At 37.8% G+C, this 24,745-nt stretch overlaps 1 non-coding gene across 1 annotated transcript; it reads right to left on the bottom strand.

Moving 5' to 3' along the window:
• Positions 1 to 9,607: 9,607 nt before the first annotated feature.
• Positions 9,608 to 9,713, bottom strand: LOC132298072 (small nucleolar RNA R71). Its single transcript, XR_009479508.1, has one exon. It is a non-coding gene; the product is annotated as a small nucleolar RNA R71 (small nucleolar RNA).
• Positions 9,714 to 24,745: the final 15,032 nt, after the last annotated feature.

The raw sequence follows: 24,745 nt of genomic DNA, 5'->3' as shown, positions 1-24,745 counted from the left end.
CCTTCTGAGGATGCTTCCACCGCAGCAGCCGCTGCAAGGATAGAGCCTCCGGTCGCCTCTCAGCAGGACCAGGCTTTCATTCGGGTTAGCATTGCCGGTATTCATGAGCGGATGGATCGTTTTAAGAATACTTTGTCCGCGTACACTCGGACTATGTGTGAGACTTCTTCACGTGCTGAAGAAGATCGTCGTCTTGCTGCTGAAGACTGCCGTGTCGCAGCTGAAGAACGTCGTTTGGTTTCCGCCGAACGGCGTAAGACTCAATCTCTCCTCTATTCCATCCTCGCCCGTTTACCCTCGGGACCGTAGCTTGTTGCGAGTGTTGGACCTTATCTTTTTGTTTCATATGTACATATTTCTCTTGTGTCTTTTGTTTTCCTTTTGAACTTTCAGAATTTGCTATGTATAGGTTGCTCTTGTAGATATGATATATGTACAGCTCTTTTGTAATCATGTAAAAACTCTTTTTGAAATGCAAATTCTCTCTTTTCTGTTAACTTTATGTACATTATTTTTATGTACTTATGCTTGTACTATTAATGCTTTTTGTGGTTGTTTCTTTTTGTTCTTCGTGATGCTCTCCAGGTTGCGCTGTCCAATTCAAGTTTGGGGGTTTTGTTTCACCATGCCGTTTCCTCCCCCTGGGTATTTTGTTCCTTTTTATACTCTTTGTCATTTTTGTCTCTAACTTACATCCATGTCCCACATTGAGGACACTGTGTAGTTTAAGTTTGGGGGTGCATTTCTGCATTTTTGGTTTCATAATTTTTGCTAAGCAATGATAGTGTAACTTGGAACTTGTCGGAGACGAAGCATATGTTTAATACCTTATGTATAGAAGCAATTGACATTTTTGAAAATAAATAAAAATTTGAGTTGAAATGATCATGTAGATTCAAATTAGTCTGTATAAATGTCTCAATTAAATTCTCGCTGGATTTGACACTCTTTTAAGCTTCACAATGCACAGATGCACATTGGAAACTTAACATTGAGGCATGCAACTTGATCGACCTTGACCTTGGCCTAGTTAATTTGATTTGATAAACCTGATAGATGAATATCTTTGGCATGATTTAAGTTGTCTAAAAAAAAAAAAAAAAAAAAAAAACACCAAGAAAGAAAGAAAAAAATGACCAGTTGACGTTCGTAGCCTTTCCAACTCGAGCTATTAAGCCCTAGGAGTGTCTCTACACTTAGCACCCTAAAGCCGTCTGGTTTGGGAGTTGTTGGCCTAACGCTTGCTACAAGGGTTGGTTAGAAAGCTTAAAGGACTTAAACATTGCACGGTCATTCAAAAAAAATTGTAATAAGCATGGTTCGCTGGAGTTCGGAGCCTTTCGAACTCGAGCTATTAAGCCCTATGGAGTGTCTCTACACTTAGCACCCTAAAGCTGTCTGGTTTGGGAGTTGTTGGCCTAATGCTTGCTACATGGGTTGGTTAGAAAGCTTAAGGGACTTCAGCATTGCACAACCATTCTATGTTTCGCTTATGAGTTACAATAAATTGTCAACAAGCAACAAAAGTTGTCTTGTAAATAAAATCATGCCTTAGGGACCTCATTTAAAGGGGAATTCAATGATTTGAAAACTTGTGCCTTGGAATTGGAAAAGAAAGTAAAAGCCGCATGTTGAGAATCCAATTCACTTTCACTGAAGTAGAGTTGATTTCCATTTAAGAGATGACAATTGAGTTATTTATATGGACGATGATGTTGATGCATGCATGTTGAAATGGTTTTTGTAAATTTTTGTATCAAAGCTTCATAAATGCATGGTAGTTTTCCCAATGACCCCGTCTCCAGCTCTTTGTCTGTTTCAAGTTGTATTTGAGCTATGTATATATTTATTTTTTGCTATGGTTGATATTTTTGTTTTAGCATTCCCATGTTTTTCATTCCATCAAGTTTTTCATTTTGGTTTTGCTAAGGGACTAGCAAAATGTAAGTTTGGGGGTGTGATAAGCGCCGAATACTGTATATTCAAGCGCCCTAAATTGCATTAGTTAAGTCTGTTGTTTGTTTAATTCTATATATTATCTTCATTTGTGTGTTTTTATGCATTTTCAGGTTTAATTGCAAAAAGGGAGCAAAAATAAGCCCTTGTGGATTTTTGATCAACAATGTGCTCAAAAGCTGAATTTCTGGCAGCAGTGAAGTCCGAACTTTGTTCACCATTTTGACCTAGTAAACTCAAGAACTGGACTTCCATCATAACATGAAAGATTTATAGCTCTAAACCATCTTTCCAAATCTTCAAGCGGTTTGTCATTCGGAGTTTGGAGCAGAGAGTTATGATATTCTTAACAGAGGTGCGCAGAACTGCCTGGCAGCACTGAAGTACTGTCATTCGGACTTGAGAATTGGGTCTTCATCAAAACATGAAGGTTTTAAAGCACTGAATTAGCTCTCCAAATCTTCAAACAGATCATCATTCGGAGTTCAGGGCACAAAGTTATAACAGTTTTACCAAAGTAGGTCAGTGCTGAGCAAGAAGAGCATGTTGCACATTACACTAATTTAGAGTGCTCGAGACCACTCTTCGAGTGCTCAAAAATCAGGCAGATTGCACTCAGAAATGGCTCAATTTCAGCCACTTGCACATTGGTTTCCTCAATGCCATCTTCCTTCTTTATGAAGTGGTTGGAGGTGTTCCTTGGAGGAGAGAGAGCCTTGACTTGAGCTTGATAAGAGAGAGGAAGGACCACACAAAACATTATCATATATTCTACAAGCTCCAAGAAGGTTGCACGAAAATGGCCATGAAGATGGAGCTTCTTCGTTCTTCTAGCTTAGCAATGGGTAACTAACTTTTTCTCTAGGGAGGTGATGAAGTCCCTCCCTTGTAAGCATGTCCTAGGGTAGTCTATATTGGGGGATTGCAATGTATATTTATGGTCTTTTTCATAGCTAAGAGCACTTCATTTGGTGTAATGAATGTTTATATATGTATGGATGATTTCTTCAAGCTCATTATCTTATGTTAGGTGATGTCTTGTATTAATATTTTTGCTTTTATTTTCATAGTGACAATGAAAATAAAGACTATGAATGTTTTTCAAGGCATGCTGATTTTGAAACTTGATATTCCATTGCTTAGGTACCTCCTTTGATGGTTTATACTTGATTCCTACCTTCATGTGCTTCACCATTTGATTGAAAGCTTGATGGTCTTTTGCTTGAGATATTGTATTTGATTCTACACCTTAGTTTAAGTAGTTCAACTATGGTAGCTTTTGATGGATCATTCTTGTTTTGATTAAGTGAACTTCTTGATGATTATTAAGCAACGGAGTTGCTTCATATTTCTTGACCATTGCATATATGCTATTTATCCCCAAATTTAGACCTAATCTAGCATGTACTTAGGGTGTAGTGTGGATTCATCTCCCTAGTCTTTTCTACTTGTATCTCACTTCTTCAATTTCATTGCAATCTATTGTTTTATGCATTTTAATTTCTTAGTTTAGTGACAAACACACAAACCCTTCATAAACCCCTCATCACTCTAGAATGATTCTAAACATTTAGGTTGCCTTAGACTAGCGCAGTCCCAGTGGTTCGACTTACCCGACCAAAAGCCCTATTTTACAATGATTCGTGCTATTGCGAAGGTTGATGTATAGTTGATCAACCGATCAGGGGCAATCTTCCGAGAGATGGAATGGGCTAGTGCATGATGCGCACACTACACTTACTGAATTTTGAGACAAGGAAGGAGAGAGATGTGGTGCCATTAATTGATAGAATTTGTGAGCTCTGGCATCCACTTGAGAAGATTCTTCCCTCATTGTCTTTGGTTGACATAGATTGGTGTTCTTTGCATTAGTTAAGGTTGGAGCCCTACGAGAATTATGTTGCAATGAGTTTTCACTCAAATTCTCAAGTAAAGTCCAAGCCTCATCCGGATTTTTTGACATGAACATCCCTCCACATGAAGAGTTAACCATGAGTCTATATGGTTCGGTTAAACCACCATAAAAAGCTTACACCAATTGCCATTTTTGAATTAGGTGGTACGGACATTTCCTAAGGAGGTCTTGAAGTCTTTCCCAAGTCTTATGTAGTTGTTCCCCATCGATTTGTGAAAAGTTAAGAATGGAATGCCTCATTTGGTTGGTCTTACTCATAAGATAGTATTTCTTTAAGAATTCTTGTTGCAATTGTGCCTATGTAGTGATGGAATTTACAACAAGGGAGTTCAACCAATATTTTGCCCTATTTTTTAAGGCGAATGGGAAGAGACGCAAATGGAGAGCATATTCAAGGAAGCCCCTCAGTTTGATGGTAGAACAGATTTCAAGGAACTCATCAAGATGCTTATAGGGGTCTTCATTTTCAAAGCTATAAAAGGATGGAAGCATTTGAATTGTACTAGATTTGATCTCATATTGGGCTGCATCGATGTTTGGCATCGCTATGCAAGATGGAGAGGCATAAGTGGTAGGGATGAAATGGTCCCTAATGTCATAGGTACCACATTTGGAATTTCAGCCCTATCATTATTGATTACCTTATTCCCGATATTTTTTTCATTTCCGGCCATTGTATTAAATTCAGGTTCAATTCCCCTTATATTTTTAGATTCCCTAAGGTTTCTTCTAAGAGTCCTTTCAAGTGAATTTATATCAATTGGGGCTTTAAAAGTTGGCAAAAATAATAACCTATGTCCCAATAACAACAACACAATTCACAACAAGCATAACACTTCTTCTCCATAACATCCACATACAATATTCCCTTTCTCCTCAATTATCAACAAGACAGAAAATAAATGGCCACGATAAGGACCAATGCTTTGTAAAACAGTAAAACAGGTATAGCCTCGACAAGGGCTTCATAAGTTAAATATCACTAAGTTAAACACATGCAAAATATTCACAATGTTTGAGACTGGAACTTTGAAAAACTTACCGGGAGTCCTCTAGACTTATAAATTTTTCAGCTTTCCCTCGGCAAGTCTTGAGTCCCTAGAAACTCACAAGAATACTTAAAACACAATGTCACTAAAACTAAACAAGAAAATATTCACAAAACACAGTACTCACAATCAAACCAAAGTTAATCCTTGAACCTTAGTTACGAAACCGTTTGCAGTCCTCGGCAACGGCGCCAAAAATTGGTGGATGTCAATTATAATCAACCTTTCTAATAACACAAATCATTGTAAAATAGGGCTATTATAGGGGTAAGTTGAACCACAAGGACTGCAAGTTTATGGCAACCAAGGTCTTTAAAATCACTTAGTTTGATGAAAGAGGTGTAGAGTTTTGTTTGGTTTGTCACTTGGTACTTTGGAATTAAAATGTGCATAAAACAATAAATTGAAGGAGATTAAAAACAAGAGGAAAAATATATAAAAAGGACTAGGGAAATGAATCAACTACCGACCCTATAAACATGCTAGCTTGTGATTAATATGGGAAACAACATATATATATGTCCATGATATGTAACAACACGAAATTGCTACATTATCTTCAAGAGATTCATGAAATCAATAGGCAAGAATAATCTATCAAAGTTTCACATGCTTGAACTACTTAAACTAGGGTGTAGCCTTAGACATGCTCACTAAGCTAGAGATTATCAAACCCTCAATCAAATGATAAGAGCACATGAAGTTAAAAACCAAGAATAGTCCATCAAAGGAAGGCCCTAAGCTATGGACTATCAAACTTCTTAAACAACATGCCATTAAAACCATTTCACAATCTCATTTTCATTGTCACTATAAAAATGTAAGCCATATGATCATGAGAGAAAACAATCTAAGACAAGATAATAAACTCAAAATGATCATTTATAAACATTAATATTCATTTCAACATGTGTATAACTCTAGATTATGAAACTTGGCCCATATATATTTCATTTCCCAAAATAAACCAAAACTAAGGCATGCTTACAAGGAAGAGCTTTATCACCTCCCTAAGAAAGAAGTTAGTTAACCATAGAAGCAAGGGAGGAAGGAGTGGAGATGGCCAACCCCTCCATTTTCGCACCTAGAGCAAGCTCCAACCCAAAAGCCCTCAAGAACAATATTTCACTCTCTAGAAAATAGCCTTACAACATGAGATATGTTTATTACATTGTATCAAGCCTCTAATAAACAACCATAGCCTTCCAACAACTCTATTTTCATGGTCCAAAATCCTTAGAGAAGTGCAGAGCAATCCCTTGAATCAAGGGGATAACATTAGGTAAAATAAAGCAGCCCACGCCCTCTTATCTGCAGATTAGCGGGCGCCCGCGGGGTGTCAAAATGGCTTGGGCGTGGCACTAGGCGAGGGCCCGTATTGTATGGCGGGGCCCTGCAATTTTGTAATCTTTTTAAACCATTTGGCTGGCGCCCACAGGTGCATGGCGAGCGCCCGCAAGGCTGCAGAGCACCACCTTGCTACTTAAAATAATTTGGCTCGGCCAGAAGACGCAATCATCCTCTTTAGTGCTTTTTACAGGGATAACCATGAGTTCAATGGATCATTGGCTTGGCCAAAATGAAGGTCCTCAGCAATGGCATGCTTTGATTCTTCGAGAATTCATCAAAGCCTCACCTTTAACTATCTTTGGAAAACTAACTTGAAAGTAAACAAAAACATGCAAATGAAGCTAATATGTATAATATAATTAACTAATGGACTTAACTAATGCAAGTAAAGGTGCTTGAATATGCAATATTTGGCGCTTATCAATACACACACGCCATCTAGTGGTGATGCATTGTGGAACTAATTCTCCCTCGGAATTCTCAACTACGGTAATACCTGTTTTCTTAGGCACTACCTGAGTAGGACTCATCCACTTGTTATATGAGATGGGGTAGATTATTCCCGCATCTAGCAACTTCATAATTTCCTTCAACACAACCTCCATCATATTAGGATTCAATCTTCTTTGGAGTTCCCGAGATGTTCGGGAATCCTCCTCCAAATGAATCTGATGCATGCAAATTGTGGGACTAATTCCTTTCAAATTAGCTACACTCCACCCAATAGCCTCTTTATTTTGCTCAAGAACTGTTAAGAGACTACCTTCTTGGGAACTTGTAAGATTGGAAGCAATGATCACCGGAAGGGTGTCATTTAAACACAAGAAAGCATACTTGAGCTTGTCTGGAAGTGGCTTAAGCTCAAGCTTAGGTGGAGACTCTAAAGATGGAATAGGTAGAGTATTACAAAGTGGAGGAAGAGGCTCAAGTCTAGATTTCCATGGAGGAAAATCTGAGATAGGAGTGGAATTGAGCAAAGAATTTACTTCAGCTATCGAAGATTTGATATCGAATCTTCATAATTGAAGTGATTCAGACAAGCTTGTAAAGGTTCCTTGAATAAAATAGTTGGGAGTGATTCCTCAACTAATTCATCAATAACTTCAAGGAAAAAGCATTCACTATCATCGTGGGGATGATGAATAGCTGATGAGTGCTGAATATTTGTATATTCAAGCCCTTATGTTAAGGCCTAAAGTGATACTTCTATCCATTGTTAGACTGATTTATGTATAATGTGTGTTTATAGGTATTTCTTAGAAAAACAGTTAAAACCAGGATTTTATGATGAAAAGACTGATATCGAAGCTCACAGAGTCGTTGCCGGTCATCCAGAGCAAGTCGAGAGCTTAAATGGTGAAGTTTGGAAGAATTCAAGATTTAAAGCTCGAGCCCTACAAGTCAAAGAAGAAAAGTCAACAAGGCATTGAAGCTCGAGCCTTGCACCTTCAGGCTCGAGCCTTAACAAAGGGTGTTCGAGCCTGACCATAGGGTGCTCGAGTTTTGACCCTCAAGCTCGAGTACAAGGCGTCAAATTTAAAGAGTTGATTTAATGAAGAAACAAGCTCCTAGGGCCTCGTGCCTAACCTCAAGGATCAAGCACCATTACCTAAAGCTCGAGCCTTAAGTACCTAAAGCTCGAGCCTGGTACCTAGTGCTCGAGCCCATGAAGCTTGGATCGAGCAATGTTAAAAGAGATAAAGCCCGAGAATATTCTAAATGTTGAAGAAAAAGACGCTTCAGAAAATAGTTAAAGAAATTTGGCTAAGTGTCAAAGTGAAGATCGAGCACCAATCCTTGGAGCTCGAGCACCAATCCAAAGAAGCTCGAGCCAGAACCCCAAAGCTCGAGCCTTGCCAAAGCTCGAGCCCGAACCTCAAAACTCAATTGGATTTCATGCTTTAAATAGATTACAAATTGTTATTACCTTGTCTTAGATATAAATGTTTGTTCTCTATTCTCAACCTATCTTATTGGATGGTATCTGGCGGAGCCCTGCTGGATACAAGAATAGAGGTCATATAATGGTGTTCCAACGTTTTTATAAAAGAATATTTTCATAGTCTATGTTTAGGAAAGATGGATTATTTACAAAGTAGTTAAAATAGTTAGAGTAGGTAAGTGGATAGTCAATACTAACCATAGATAGGTTATAGTTAACTGAATTTTATAAAACATCTTTCTTTAAAACCCGAATTGAACAAATGTTTTTGAGTTCAATTCATTTAAAACATAATTTATTAAATCCCCAGAGTTGAAACAATTAACCATTGTATGATGATTGTGGTGAAGTCAAAGCCCTAAGATCTTTCTTCCAGATCACTTAGTTTAATTTAGATTAATTTTAGTTTAATTTTAGTGTTTAATCATGATAACCAATTAAACACTTCAACCTGTTACCTGTGAACCAATAGAAATTAATTAAAGGCTGAACATAAATTCTCATCACCCTGTGGGTTCGACATCCTCTCAATAGTGCTATCCTACAAGGATTCGTTCTATTGCCAGTAGTAAAATTTATACACACATCAATTTTTGGCGCTGTTACAGGGGAGATTTGCTATTTAGTTTAGTTTTTAATTAGTTATTTTTAGTTTACCAGTCTTCGGACTTTCTGATATCTTACCTTAATTCTTTTTCTTTTCAGGTACAGGAAATTAGCAGTGAGGGCAAATACGCTTAAGGGATAAAAACTTCAGTTTATTAAACCTTCTGTGAGTTTTTACTGTTTTCTTTTACTTAAGAAATTTTATTTTTGTCACTTTTTAGGATTAGTGGAATTCATGCATGTTAACTCGTCATTCTCGGTCAAAACCTTTAGTGTATGATCCTGAAATAGAGAGAACTCTTAGTCAATTAAGAAAGCTTAAAAAACATTTGAATATAATAGGTAGTTTCTCTAATAACATGGCTGATAATCGTGATGCACCGGGTAATGGCAATGTTAATGGAGGACGGGTTCTACCTGTCCCTCCACAACCACAATTGAGGGACCATTTTATTCCTACCACATACACTTTTCCTTTGTGCTTTATATTTACAGATGTTGATGCATCCCATTTTGAGATCAAGCCTGCTATGATCCAAATGCTTCCTACCTTCTATGGGTATGCAACAGAGGATCTCTATATGCACTTGGATGTATTTTTGGAATTGTGTTCAACTACCAAGTTAACCACTCTTACCAATGATTCAATTAGGATGTGACTTTTCCAATTCTCTCTCAAGAATAAAGCAAGAACTTGGTTGCATTCCCTTCCACCAAATTCCATATCTATATGGGAGATATTACAACAAGAGTTCTTGAAAAAGTACTACACAGTAGGTAAAACCTGTCGAATGAGAAGTGAAATCATGGCATTTTCCCAAATCCCGGAAGAACAGTTCCATGATGCATGGGAAAGATATAATGATCTTCTAAGAAAGTGTCCACACCATGATATTGCTCAATGGCACTTAAAACATATTTTCTATGATAGTCTCTCCGATTCTTATAGAAACATGGTTAATGCATCTAGTAATGGAGCTTGGGAACTGTTTAAGGCCCTAAGTGAAAATTCAACGCAGCATGTGTTTTCCTCTAGGTCTAGGTTTTCACCTAGAATGCATAAAGTTAAAAAACTTTTTGAGGTAGACAAATCTAGTGAATTAGCTGCTCAAATAGAAGCCTTGAACCATAGGTTTGATCAAATTCTATCATCTGGCTTTGCTCCTATTGCTAATTTATAAACTACCTTGCTAAAGGAAGTTTGTTCAATCTGTGCTAATCCTTCCCATTTTGTTGACACTTGCCCTATGATGGGACAATCATCTGAGATCCCACAGGAGCAAGTGAATGTTGCATTCTTTAGACCAGCATACAATCCATATGTTTCTAAACATAACTCTGGTTGGAGGGATCATCCAAATCTATCATGGCGTTATCAAAACCAAGGAACCATTGTTCCTCAATCTCAGGGACAGTATCAAAATTCATCCAATCCTATGTCACAAAATAATTCTTTCAACCAATTTGGTATCTATTGTCCACCTCAGTTTAGGAATCAACCTACTCAAACTCTTAATCTTCCACATCCTCCTAGAAATTCTGCTTTTAAGGATCAAACACTTAATGTTTTTGTTGATTTTAAAGCCAATACCCAACTTCTTAATTCTCATTCACAAGCCATAGCAAAGCTAGAGGCATAAGTTAGGCAAATAACGAGTACTCTATCTCGAAGAGAGGATGAAAAGCTACCTAGTCAACCAGTAGCTAACCCGAAAGGGCAAAATTACATGATTGATGAAACTAATTCCTCAGGTATTCATCATGAGCAAGTTTAGGCTATTACTAAATTGAGGAGTGGTTGAGTGGTTGATAATCAAGTTGAAAAGGGACAGGAAGAAAAAGAAAGGCTTAGGGTTCCCATTATTCCTATCATTCATAATCCACATCCCAAGGATGTTTCCTCAAGTTCTATTCCACAATCCACCACAGGAGTTGAAGGTGGAGTCCCTTCTTTATCTGCTCCTATTCCTGAGACAGCTTATAAGACAAGAGCACCTTATCCTGAATATCTCAAGGAACCCTCCCACTTTGGTAAACAAGGGGAGAATATTTAAGATACGATGGAGGTCTTTAAACAGGTCAAAATTAATCTTCCTCTGCTCGATGCTATAAAGCAAATTCCAGCATACTCCAAAATTTTAAAGGACTTATGCACTTTAAAAAGGAAATCCAAAAGCCAAGTTCCTAAGAAAATTTATCTCACCGAGCAAGTCAGTGTTATTCTAAAGTATAACACTCCTCTTAAGGTTAAAGATCCTAGTGTTCCTACAATTTCTTGCATCATTGGAAACAATGTGATAGAGTGAGCACTTCTTGATCTTGGAGCAAGTGTTAATCTTATTCCTTACTCGGTGTATAAGAAGTTAGGTCTGGGTGAGTTAAACCCTACGTCGGTTGTTCTACAACTTGCTAACCGTTCTGTCAGACAACCACGAGGTATTGTTGAAGATGTACTCATAAAAGTGGACAAGTTCTTCTTTCCGGTCGATTTCTTAGTTCTTGATATAGAACCGGTCCACGATTCCAAACAGTATATTCCAGTTATTCTTGGGCATCCTTTTTTAGCCATAGTGAATGCTTGCATTAACTGTAGGACTGTAGCAATGGATTTATCTTGTAAAAATATGAAAGTCAAGCTAAACATCTTCAATGCTATTCATCATGCCCACGATGATAGTGAATGCTTCTTCCTTGATGTTATTGATAAGTTGGTTGAGGAATCACTCCCAACAATTTTATCCAAGAATCCTTTAGAAGCTTATCTGAATCACTTCAATTATGAAGATTTTGATGTCGAATCTTTAATAGATGAAGTCAATTCTTTACTCAATTCCACTCCTATCATAGATTTTTCTCCATGAAAATCTAGACTTGAGCCTCTTCCTCCACTTTCTAGTACTCCGCCTATTCCTCCTTTAGAGTCTCCACCTAAGCTTGAGCTTAAGGCACTTCCGGACAAGCTCAAGTATGCTTTCTTGGGTTTGAATGACACCCTCCCGGTGATCGTTGCTTCCAATCTTACAAGTTCCCAAGAAAGTGGTCTCTTAAAAGTTCTTGAGCAAAATAAAGAGGTAGGGATGGCAAATTCCCCATCCCCGCCGGGGCCCCGCCCGACCCCACCCCGTTTATAGCGGGGATGGGGATCCTTTTAGCTAAATGGGGATGGGGATGGGGGCAACTTACGAATCCCCGGCGGGGCCGGTGCCGGGGGTGGGGATGGGGTAAACCCGCCCCGCCCCACCCCGATTAAGTGTGAAGTTACTAATATACCCTTACATATAATAATCTATTACTAAATTAGATTTATTTTATATATAAAAATAAGAAAAAATGTGTTTTTTTTTTAATAAAAAAAATTATGAGGCCGGGGCCGGGGCCGGGGCGGGGCGGGGTGGGGCGGGGATGGGGATAAGGAGTCGGGGACGGGGGCGGGGGCGGGTATAGGGAATATGGAAAAATTTTAAGCGAGGATGGGGGTGGGGATGGGGATTGAAAAATTCATCAGGGATGGGGATGAGGAATGGAATCCTCGCCCCGCCCTGCTCTGTTGCCATCCCTAGAAAGAGGCTATTGGGTGGAGTGTGGCTTATTTGAAAGGAATTAGCCCCACGATTTGCATGCATCAAATTCATTTAGAGCAGGATTCCTGAACATCTCGGGAACTCCAAAAAGATTGAATCCTAATATGAAGGAGGTGGTGTTGAAGGAAGTTGTGAAGTTGCTAGATGCGGGAATAATCTACCATATCTCAGATAACAAGTGGGTGAATCCTACTCAGGTAGTACCTAAGAAGACAGGTATTACAGTAGTTGAGAATTCTGAGGGAGAATTAGTTCCACAATGCACCACCACTGGATAGCGTGTGTGTATTGATTACCGAAAACTCAACTCCGCTACTAGAAAAGATCATTTTCCTCTTCCATTTATTGATTAGATTCTAGACCAATTGCCTGGCTAGAGCTATTATTGCTTTTTAGATGGATATTTCGGCTATAATTAGGTAGCCATTGATCCTAAGGATCAAGAGAAAACTATTTTCACTTGTCCAATCGGTACATTTGCATATAGACGGATGCCTTTCGAATTGTGTAAAGCGCTAGCAACATTCTAGAGGTGTATGATGTCTATCTTTTTGGATATGGTTGAAAAGTTTCTTGAGGTCCTTATGGATGATGTGATGACCCTGGATTTTTCAACCCAGTGTGTCCTGTGATGACCTGAAACGGATCCGAAATGCGAAAGCAAAAGAAGAAAGCTAACCTTTAGAGATGTACGTCATTCCTAAGGCACCAAAATAACTCCACATGAAGCCATGGGACTCAAATGAGCCAAGCAATAAAGTAAGAATGCCAAACCCGAAAAAAAAATGAACCAAGGGCAAAATTATCATTTCACATTGAAATGGGTGCCACCATGCACACCGTTGGAAAGACAACAAAAAACAATAAGGATAGACTCAAGAATTACTTGATTCGGAGTCCGGATGACAAAGATATGAAGATAGAACAAAGCGGCATCCTGCAACTAAGCGACACCGGGAACCTATCTCACTAAAACCATCATAACTCTCACTATGGTTGGAGTTTTAGGGTGTGGTTGGTACCATTGGAAATCTGACTTCAAGCTCTTAAGTTTAGACTCATAAATGACCTAATTTGGACCTTGGATGAGCAAGTTATGACCATTTGAAAACATGTCATCGCTGCAACCAAACTTAGTCGGCTCAGTTGAGAACTTAGTTGACTGAGTTAGGCCGAGAGCATAAAAATGATGCCCAGATGAACTCAGTCGGCTCTTTTGTGAACCCAATCAGCTGAGTTAATGAAAGAGTTGGCTCTTTTGGAACCAAGCTGGCTCTTTTGGGCTGAGGGCATACTGCAACAGCTTTTTAGAAAAAAAATAGCCGAAACAGAAAAATGAAAGGACATTTGGGATTTTCGAGGCCGAGACGACATTTTCTAGAAAAATGCCGTGAAGAAACTACCTCTAAAATCACATTTTCTATGTGGTAGAGTCAAGACCGGAATTTATTTCCTAAAGGAAAACCCCAAAATGCCCTTAAACCCTAATATGCAAGTAAAATGTGAAATGAATCCAAAGGGGGCTTATTTCACCAAGGAAGAGGTTTTTCTCGAAAACGATCATGCACGCAGAAGTAACTTACCTATTAGGATGCACTATAGGGATCCATGGTTTAAAAATACTACCGATGCAAAATTTGACCTCTCAAACCTCAAATGCGAGAAAAATGCCTTTTAAGGACAAACCATGCATCAACCGGACTTAAATGCTTTCAAAAGGCCGTTTGGCCTTTGGCCACACTTCATGCATACCAAATAGGTCCTAGTGGATGTGCCGGATCACACTTTGCACCACCCAATTTGAAAATGAACCCTTAAAGGCTCGGATTTTACTATTTTAGCCTAAAATGAAAAATATGAAACTAAAGTGCAAAAATGAAAACTAAATAGTGTTTGGCCCTTGGCCACACCTCATACATAGTAAATGAATGGCAAATAATGAATTTCATACATAATGCATACTCCGGTGCAAAATAGCATACTAAAACACATAATTTTCATAAAATTCTCATTAAAGGCAAAATTCAACATTTATGAATCTACATGAATTTCAAATGAAGTTCAGCCCTTAGCCTCATATCATATACATGAAATAAGCATCAAAAAGTATGCTTAGGCACACATTACAAGTTTGGAATCAAATATGCACATTCAACAAATATGGCTACAAGTGGCATTTCAAGCCAACCTTTTTACAAGAAATGAGAACTTCAAGTTTACAAATCATCCAAGCAATATGAGAATCTCGAACCTTGATTCATGTACCTAAAAAATGTCCCCACTACGTGGGTGAGTAACATAAAGCTACTCGTAGGAGATGAGCATGCATAGACCCAGCATTTTACGATTTTATCACCTTAAGGTGAAACATGTTAAAGGGGCTTATGCCACCTAGCGTCTATGTCAAAATGAGACTCAGGGATCATCCTAAACTACTCATGCAATTGAAATGAACAATGACATACAAGTATACATACTTAAGTACACTAAACCGTATTAAAACATAATTCACGACATACAAGCATATATGTTCAAGTACCCCAAATCATGTTAAACAAGAAAAGCAATATCCAACATACATACACAAGTATTCGATATACATATAGAGTACTCAGAAATCAAGTATACAAACACGAGTATACTAAGCTGAACAAATACGCATAAAACAAGTATACATGGTACAAGTATACTAAAATGAAACATGGAGCAAGTATACAGGTTCAAGTATACTAAATAGGATTCAAATACCCAAAGTAAGCATCAATTCTCAAGCTACAAGTAATCCATGATTAACAACTTGAAATTAAATGCGAAATTAAATAGTGGAAAGACTAGGATCCTTGGCTGCAGACCAATCGAGTTATTCTGAGTTACTAGCCCGTAAGGTAGTACCTAGTGCACACGTGTATAAGTGATTCCGGGTAATTATGACCCACAAGGTACTACCTACTACGCACTTCATATGACTTAGGAAACTCTCGAATCCATACTAGGGCCAAACCCTAGCCATCACATAAACATGATCCTTACAAGCCTCCAAAAATAATAAGTTCAAAACTTATGCAAAATCAATAAGTTAAACCTAACTTATACATCTCAAATAATGTCTAGGAATCAATTTACATGCACAAGTAAGGTTGAATCCACACAAACCATGTCCTAGAGTTCAAGTCTACAATGACATCTACAATGTCGAATCTTCAGTGTGCGATTCGTTACATGCTATGACAATTTCATTTCAAAATTAAAATGTAATCTCATCCAAACGATCCCTAATTTAAATATGTTAAACAACATGGTATGGTCACTAAATAAACCAACTCAAAACTAAATTGGATCATTAAGACAACAAAATAAAGTTTAATTAAAATGCGGTAATTAAATCTCAAGACTCTAAAGCATTTCCAAATAGCCCCAAATTGGTATATACAAGTGAACAAGCCCAAGTCATTACCATTATCAAGTTAAAAACTCAATCAAACTAGTGGAACCATTAATTAGAGTTTTAATTAATTCATTTAATTTAAAATCTCTAGATTTCTAAACTTATCGAAATACTCTCAATTTAACATAGGTTAAAGAACATGCCAATGCCTATTTTAATCTCACATTACAAGTTTTGCAATTCTTATTCAAATGCTCCAAATTTAATATATGTTACTCAATTTATCAAGGCTTAATTTCCTAGCATGCCACAATTCAATTCTAAGCCACATACATCCATTAGAATTAAATCCTATACAAGAAAATAATTAAATTAAATTTTAGGATTTATACAAAGCATGCATACAAGTTGTATAAGTTCATAAAACAATCAATATAACACATATAAAATCCTAATACATCCTCTACCTCAATTTGAGGTGAAAATCTCAAAAGCCACCAAAATAAAACCGTTCAGAATCCGACGATACTCTGGGGTTTTGTTAGGGACAATACGGTGAACATTAAACTCCAAAGAGGACCTACCAAAATCCTAACTTGACCTCAAATCCGAACTCGAAAAATGGTCAGAAATGAGTTCTAATAAGGGTGAAAGATGCACGTCGTCAAGACAAGCATTAAACGCTAAGGCACTACGATGTTTTAACAAAGGGAAGTGGCCAGAAAATGAAGAAGAAGGGTGGCAGCCCCTTGGCTGCCATGGCTGCCGGCCAAGATAGAGGAGAGAGAGAGAAAAATCTAATTTTTCATCTTTAAGTCCCTTATTTATAGAAAAACCCTAAAAGTGCCCCGAAAGGGTCCCGCCGGGTCTGGAAAAGTGGAATTTGAGAAAACGCGCTCAAATGGCGAAACTCCGTGAACAAAAAAGATTCAAAATGAGAAAATATGAATAATAGAATAAACGATATCAAAAACTGAGTCCCGATCAGATAGATATGCCCCAAACAAGTTGGGCGCTAACTAGGGCCAGAAACCCTAAAACTAGAGAAAAATGACCAGAAGGCAATTCTAAGAGTACATGACTCAACGAAAAGTGAAAATAAATCCCGTACAAGAATCCATGCTCAAAATAAGGCATTTAGCAATAACTTTCATTAATTGCACAATGGCCCCTCTAAAAAGTGAAAACTGCACTAAGACCCAGAATGAGAATATCTTCCAAAAATATTTTCTTAAAAACCCCTGAAATAAAATATGTTCAAAAGATATTTACGAAAAATACCCCAAGAAACAAAAATGTTTCTGAAGAACCTTGTATCCATGCCCCTATAGACATCGGGAGCAACCAGAGTACTTTCCTACAAAAGTAAAGATACTTATTTCATGGAAACCACTAAGGATGAAGGTACATGAAGTCAAAACCAACTCCGAACACAAGAGTGAGGTTATGCCAACAAAGTGACAAACAGGGAAAAGACAAAATAGGGAAAAGGACGAAAAGTGAATAGTGTCAAAAAAAAAAAAATGTGGAAATGACTCGATCTTCAAAGGAAGTTGCCAATTCAAAGGAAAAAGTCTCAGAAACCATTTCCGAGCACTAGAGATGACACTAAGTGACGAGAAACTGAACTCAGAAAAGAATTTTTCAACAAAAAAAATTCATCCGTAAAATTCTGAGGAAAAAAGAAAAGAAGGAAATGATCGGGTCATTACAGATGACTTCTTTGTTTTTTGATCCACATTCGAGATTTGTCTCCAAAATATGTCCCTAGTACTTCAGCATTGTAGGGAAACCAATCTTATTCTTAGTTGGGAAAAGAGTCATCTTATGGTTCAAGAGGGGATCATTTTACGACATATCATGTCAGAGAGAGGTAATGAAGTTGATAGAGCCAAAGTAAATTTGATCTCCAAATTGCCTCCTCCAACCTCCGTAAGGGGAGTGCGATCATTTCTTGGGCACGCCTATCGATGCTTCATTAAAGATTTCAGCAAAATTTCTCGTCCTTTGTGTAATCTACTTGCAAAGGACGTTCCTTTTGTCTTTGATAAGTCATGCCTAGAAGCTTTCCACAAGCTTCGCTCTCTTCTTTCTTCAGTTCCTATCATGAATCCTCCAAATCGGGCTCTTCCATTCGAGATCCTATGTGACGCATCTGATTATGCTATGAGTGTTGTCTTAGGACAACGAGTAAATAAGCTTCCTCATGTTATCTACTATACAAGCAAAACTCTTTCAGAAATACAATTGAATCATACCACTACTGAAAAATAGTTGCTTGCAGTGATCTTTGCTTTGGATAAATTCAAATCTTATATGTTGGGTTCTAAAGTAGTGGTTTATTCTGATCATTCTGCTTTGAGACATCTTTTCTCCAAAAAGAAAACCAAACCCCATTTGATTCATTGGATCCTCTTGCTTCAAGAGTTTGATTATGAGATCCGGGATAAGAAAGGGTCAGAGAATGTGGTAGCTAACCATCTTTCTAGAATTCTTATTAAGGATACCTCAATTTCACTTCCAGCTTGTGAATCCTTTCCGGATGAACAACTGTGTGGGGTTTCTCATACATATTTGCCTTGGTTTGCTGATATTGTGAATTACCTCATAATAGGAAAAATTCCTTTGTCTTGGTCGAAAAAGATCGATTCTTCTCTCAGATTAAGATGTATTATTGGGAAGATCCTCAACTCTTCAAATTTTGTGCTGATCAAATCATTCATAGATATGTTCCTGAGAGTGAATTTCATAGTATTCTAACCTTCTGTCACAGTTTTGCTTGTGGAGGTCATTTCAGTGCAAAAAAAAATTGCGGCTAAAATTCTTTAATGCGGTTTCTTTTGGACATCACTCTTTCGGGATACATACTTGTTCTGTAGGTCATGCGTTCAATGTCAGAAGTTAGGATCAATTTCCAAAAGAGACATGATGCCTTTAAATCCAATCTTAGTCATTGAGGTTTTTGATGTCTGGGGTATTGATTTTATGGGTCCTTTTGTTAAGTCAAATCATAATGAATATATTCTTGTGGCTGTAGATTATGTGTCTAAATGGATTAAAGTAGTTGCTACTAAAACTGCCAATCACGCAGTCGTGGTTGAGTTCATTTAAACGAACATTTTTAGTCGGTTTGGTATGCCACGAGCTATTATTAGTGATGGAGGTGCTCACTTCTGTAATAGGTATTTTCGTACTTTGGTACAAAGATACTCCATCACTCATAAAGTTGCTACTCCCTATCATCCCCAAACAAGTGGCCAAGTTGAATTAGCCAATCATGAAATTAAGAGAATTCTTGAAAAAATGGTTAAGCCAGAACGTAAAGATTGGTCTTCAAGACTGAATGATGCTTTGTGGGCTTACCGAACAACTTTTAAGACTCCGATTGGTATGTTACCTTACTGTCTCGTCTATGGTAAAGGATGTCATCTTCCTATAGAATTAGAGCATAGAGCTTTCTAGGCCATAAAAAAGCTCAACTTTGATATGAACTCTGCTGGATCTAATAGGAAGCTTCAACTAAAAGAGCTCGAAGAGTTGTGTAATGATGCTTATGAGAGTGCTAAGGTTTACAAATCAAAGACTAAGGCATTTCATAACAAGCATATCTTGTGTAAGACTTTTGAGCCTGGGAAAAAGGTTTGGTTGTTTAACACACGACTGAAACTTTTTCTTAGCAAACTGAAGTCACATTGGGAAGGTCTATATATGGTCATTTCTGTTACCCCTTATGGTGCGATTGAGATACAAGATTGCAAGACTGGACAACTGTCCAAGGTCAATAGATAGAGACTTAAGCCCTACATAGAGGGTAGTTTGCAGAGAGGCACAGTGGAGACAATAGAACTTCATGATCCTATTTACTTAGACTAGAGAGGTCAGTTTTTGTCGAGCTATCGATGTTAAACTTAGTATGCTGTCGAGCTATCGACGTTAAACTTAGCATTTGTATGTTGTACCATAGTTTTATTTTTATTTATTTATTTTAGTTTGTGATTTAATTATTTTTTTTCTAGGTTTTAGGTTTATTTTATGATTGGAATAGTTTAGGTTTAGATAAAATAGAAAAAGAAAATTAAAATTAAAAAATAGAAAAAATTAAAAAAATTTCTCTCAATGCTCGAGCTTGAACTTTGGAGCTCGAGCATTAGCTACTAAAGGCTCGAGCTTGAACCTCAAATCTCAAGCCCTCCGTCATCGTGAACTTTAAGGTTTGAGGCGGTAGGCTCGAGCTCGAATCCTTTAAGCTCGAGCCTTAGGTTCTAAAAGTTTAAAACTAGGAAATTGAGTACTCCGTCCCTTATTTCATAAAGGACATCCCTCCCCTATAAAATCTCTCCAAGTTCTCTTCCCATGTTTATATTGCATAATACTCGACATTCTCCATCTAGATCTACAAGAAACATTCAGGTAAAGATATTCTTCTTTATCTCTTTCCATTGTTTTCTCCTTAGAAAATTAACTTTCTAGATCAATAATAGGAGAACATAAGATTCGTTGGGGATGTGTGATTCTTTAGAATTTTATACATCATCACCGTATGCTAGTTGTTTAGATCAATTCTTGCTTGATTTATGAATTATTTTTGAGATCTGTTTTGGTGAAGTCCTGGTAAAGCTCAAGCTCTACAACTTTAAGCTCAAGTATTGATCGAAGCTCGAGCCCAGAGAGTAAAGCTCGAGCCTCAATTTTCACATTGCCAGATTTGGGGAATTTTAGGTGATTTAAGGGATTTTATTACAAGATATTATTAATTGAAACTAGCGATGGTTCGTCCTGTTCCTTCTAAGCATGCTAGGGTGACCAAAGATGTTTTGCCAAGTGCTTGGAAAGAAATTTCAATTTCTTATGAGACGACCTTTGATTATCAGGCGTTCATCAATGATCCTCACACTAGATGGGCTATGAAGTCTTTCAGTTATAGGCATCTTCTGCATCTTATGATCCATGTAACTAACATTGCATATCCTCGTCTTGTTCGCTTATTTTATCTCAATCTTACTTATAGTGAGGATGGCTATTGGGAGATGAGGACTATGATTGATGGGTATGAGATGATTATCAATCCTTGTGTCATTGTTGTAGCTTTAGAATGTTATCATACACTTCCTGAGGTAGTAGATGAGAGGCATAGTTGTCCAACTTTCACACCTTTCCCTAGGGTACCGATTGTAGAGAATTTAATTCAAAAGCTGTGTGATGGTCGATTTGCTAGGAGAAAATGTAGTAGTACTACCAAAGCCAAAATTCCTAAGAGGTTATGGATTTTAGATTCTATTATCTCTGCTAATGTCCATCCTCTTGGACATAAGAATATTAGGAATACTAATTTTCTCCAGGCACTATATGCTATTCAGTTTGATTATTGGTATTCGTTTCCTAGGATGATTTTCTGTCAGCTATTGCAGTTTTGGTCAGAAATTGGACCACACAAGACTGTTCCTACACATATGCTACCTTTTCCATATATGATTACTAGACTGTTAGAGCTACAAGGTTTTGTGGTAGGTCCGAAAGAGGAATCATGTGATGAATCTCCAAAGTTTGGAATGAAGGAATGGAATAAAGTGTGGACACATATGCTGGCACATCGCCATGATACAGTAGAGTTTGGTGATGAGGGATATATAGCAATTGCTACTAGGAGGGCAGATGATAATGAGGCTACAAAGGATGAGATAGATCTCTCCGATAGCCAGGCCCCGCCGAGGAGGAGACCCGTACCTGTAGCACAGCCTGAGATGAGATTAGAGTGCTACAGGCACAAGTGACAAAGCTGCAAGATGGCCAGGTAGTGTTGCGGTAGATGCTGACTACGCAACAGAGCATATTAGAGGAGTTACTACGTCGTACTCTGTCTGCTCCATCCACTTCTTCAGATCCTCCCCCAAAGATAAATTAGCTGACTAGGGCTTTTCTATAGTTTCTTTTGTTATATAGGCACTTTTGTAGACTTGGGCAGTCTTTTGATGTATTTATTTCTTTATGATGTATATCTGCCCTAAGTTTGTTATTTTGAAAGCATTGTACTACTCATTATCATTTATATAGATGTTTTTTTGCTTATACTATCATTGTGTTATTATTTATACTTCATATGATATTTCTCTATTATTACTCCATATGCTTGATACTCTGATATGTTTTGGAGTTGGTTGATTTTGCCAGATGCTACAGATTAGGTTTGGGGGTGATGTCCCAATTTACCCTTCTGAGTATTATTTTGGTCTATCTTTGCTGGTTTGCTTATCTGATAATATCTTTCTAATTCTCTTTTATTCTCACACATTAAGGACAATGTGCACAATAAGTTTGGGGGTAAGGTAATTTGAGAAAATTGAGAAAATTTTGCATGGACTATCCACCTACCTACTTTAACTACTTTGTAAATAAGCCATCTTTCCTAAGCATAGACTATGAAAACATTCTTTGATAAAAACGTTGGAACGCCATTATATGACCTCTATTCCGATGTCCAGTAGGGCTCCGCCAGATACCGTCCGGTAAGAATAGGTTGAGAATATAGAACAAACAGTTATATCTAAGACAAGGTAATAACAATTTGTAATCTATTTAAAGCATTAAATCCAATTAAGTTGTCTCAATTGTTCATAGTCATATAATCAAAAATATAATATACATTAAAAAATCCCAGAGTTAAGAACAATCAAACCATAATACTAGATTGGGTTACATTAGTGCCCTAAAAGAGGAATTAGCTACTCATGGCGATGCCGGATATCATCTGTGTTGGAGTTGTCTCCATCGTCATGGACGGCACTTCTCTTCTCAAGATCTTCACCGTCTAAGGTTAAGGAAACCCTTAAAGCCTCCACCACAGTATCATCCTTCTAAAATAATACGAGAAAAAAGGAGTTCTTCTATCAAGTCCTATGCCTTCTTTTATAGTAGAAAATAAAGGCTTGGTGGGCTTTTAGGTCTTCTGGCCATCTGGGATGAGATACGACTTGTAAAGAGAACAATCCCACAACTTAAATTTGACATGTCGTGGAAGGCTCGAGCTTTAGGAACAAGGCTCGAGCTTTAAGGTTCGGGCTCGAGCTTTGGGAACAAGGCTCGAGCTTCTTTGGATTGGTGCTCTAGCTTCAAGAATTGGTGCTTGATCTTCACTTTGACACTTAGCCAAATTTCTTCAACTATTTTCCGAAGCGTCTTTTTCTTCAACAGGTAGAATATTCTTGTGCTTTATCTCTTTTAACATTGCTCGATCCAAGTCCAGGCTCAAAACAAGGCATTTAGTAATAACTTTCATTAATTGCACAATGGCTCCTCCAAAAAGTGAAACTGCACTACTGACCCAGAATAAAAATATCTTCCAAAAATATTTTTTTAAAAACCCCTGAAATAAATATCTTCAAAATATATTTACGAAAAACACCCCAAGAAAAGAAAAAGATTCTGAAAAACTATACATCCATACCCCTATGGACACCGGGAGCAACCAGAGTACTTTCTTACAAAAGTAGAGATACGTATTTCGTGGAAACCACTTAGAATGAAGATAGGTGAAGTCAAAAACCAACTCCGAACACAAGAAGTGAGGTTATGCCAACAAAGTGACAAACGAAGAAAAGACAAAATAGGGAAAATGATGAAATAGGGAAAAAGGCAAAAAGTGAATAGTGTCAAAAAACGAAAAAAATTGTGGAATTGACTCGGTCCTCAAATGAAGTTGTCAATCTAAAGAAAAGAGTCTCAGAACTCACTCCAGAGCACTCAAGACGACACTAAGCGACGAGGAACTGAACCCAGGAAGGAAAAAGATCAAAAAAAAAAAAAAATCTAAGAAAAAAAAAAGGAAGGAAAACGACCGGGTCATTACAGTGTAGGGAAACCCCTAAAAATTTCCCAGCTGAGGAGGCTCATCACCCTCCATTCTCTACACATCTTTTGTCTTTTAGAAACTAAGAATAAAGATTACGAGATTGATCGTATCCATAGAATTTTTTATCACTATAAAGTGTTTGTCATTCCTCCGCGCTGCACAGCGGGAGGCCTTGCCCTCTTTTTTGACAGAGACCTCGACGTTACAGTGGCAGACTTCAATGATTTCCAAGTTTCTTGTGTGATCAATGAGGGCCTTTCTTCTGGCTCTTGGGCTTTCACTGTAGTGTATGCTTCTTGGGATGATCCAACCAGAGCTAGACAATGGTGGAACCTTCAAGCCATTCAACCTCGCCTCTATCCTCAGTGGTTGTTGCTCGGGGATTTTAATGCCATGCTTTATCCCGATGAAAAGTGAGGGGCTCTTTCTCTCAGGCCTGGACTCTTCTAGATTTTCGCCAATTTTTAATCAAATGCAACTTATCGGATACAGGTTTTAAGGGCTTTCCTTACACTTAGTGCAATAATAGGGAGGCTCCTCATACTATCTGGACTCGAATTGATAGAGGTCTTATTCCCAGGACTAGTTGAAAGACTATCCTTTTTTATTCTCTTCTCCATCTTCAAGTTTCAGGCTCTGATCATGCAGCCCTTTTGCTCGATTTAAATGCTCAATATCACCAAAGCTCGCGCCAGTTCCATTTTGATGCTCGCTAGTTGAAGTTTCCGATTGTTCCAAGATTATTTCTTCCTCTTGGAGTACCCATGTGCAGGGATCCAAGTTATTTTGTCTCAAAGAAAAGCTCAAATCTTGCAAAGCGAATCTTAAGAGTTAGAATAGTGGTCGAAAGCTCAATTCTCATCTCCAAATCCAGCACTTACAGGCCCAATTGATTTCCCTTAAATCTAATTGTAATCTTTTTAATCGTTCAGAAATTTTTCATCTTGAACAGGAGTTGGTAGAGGCATGACGAAATGAAGAAATCTTTTGGAAACAAAAATCGAGACTCTCTTGGTTAAGTCTCGGAGACCAAATTCGGCTTTTTTCCATTGCAAAACCCATATTCGGCGTCGTAAAAAAAAGATTTCTAGCATCGAGGATGATAAAGGCATTTC

The sequence above is a fragment of the Cornus florida genome, unplaced genomic scaffold (assembly GCF_030987335.1).
Source record: "Cornus florida cultivar Cherokee Brave unplaced genomic scaffold, ASM3098733v1 CherokeeBrave_3.0.0_Hap2_Chr02, whole genome shotgun sequence".
Taxonomy (NCBI): Eukaryota; Viridiplantae; Streptophyta; class Magnoliopsida; order Cornales; family Cornaceae; genus Cornus; species Cornus florida.
This window is presented reverse-complemented; position numbering and strand designations above follow the sequence as displayed.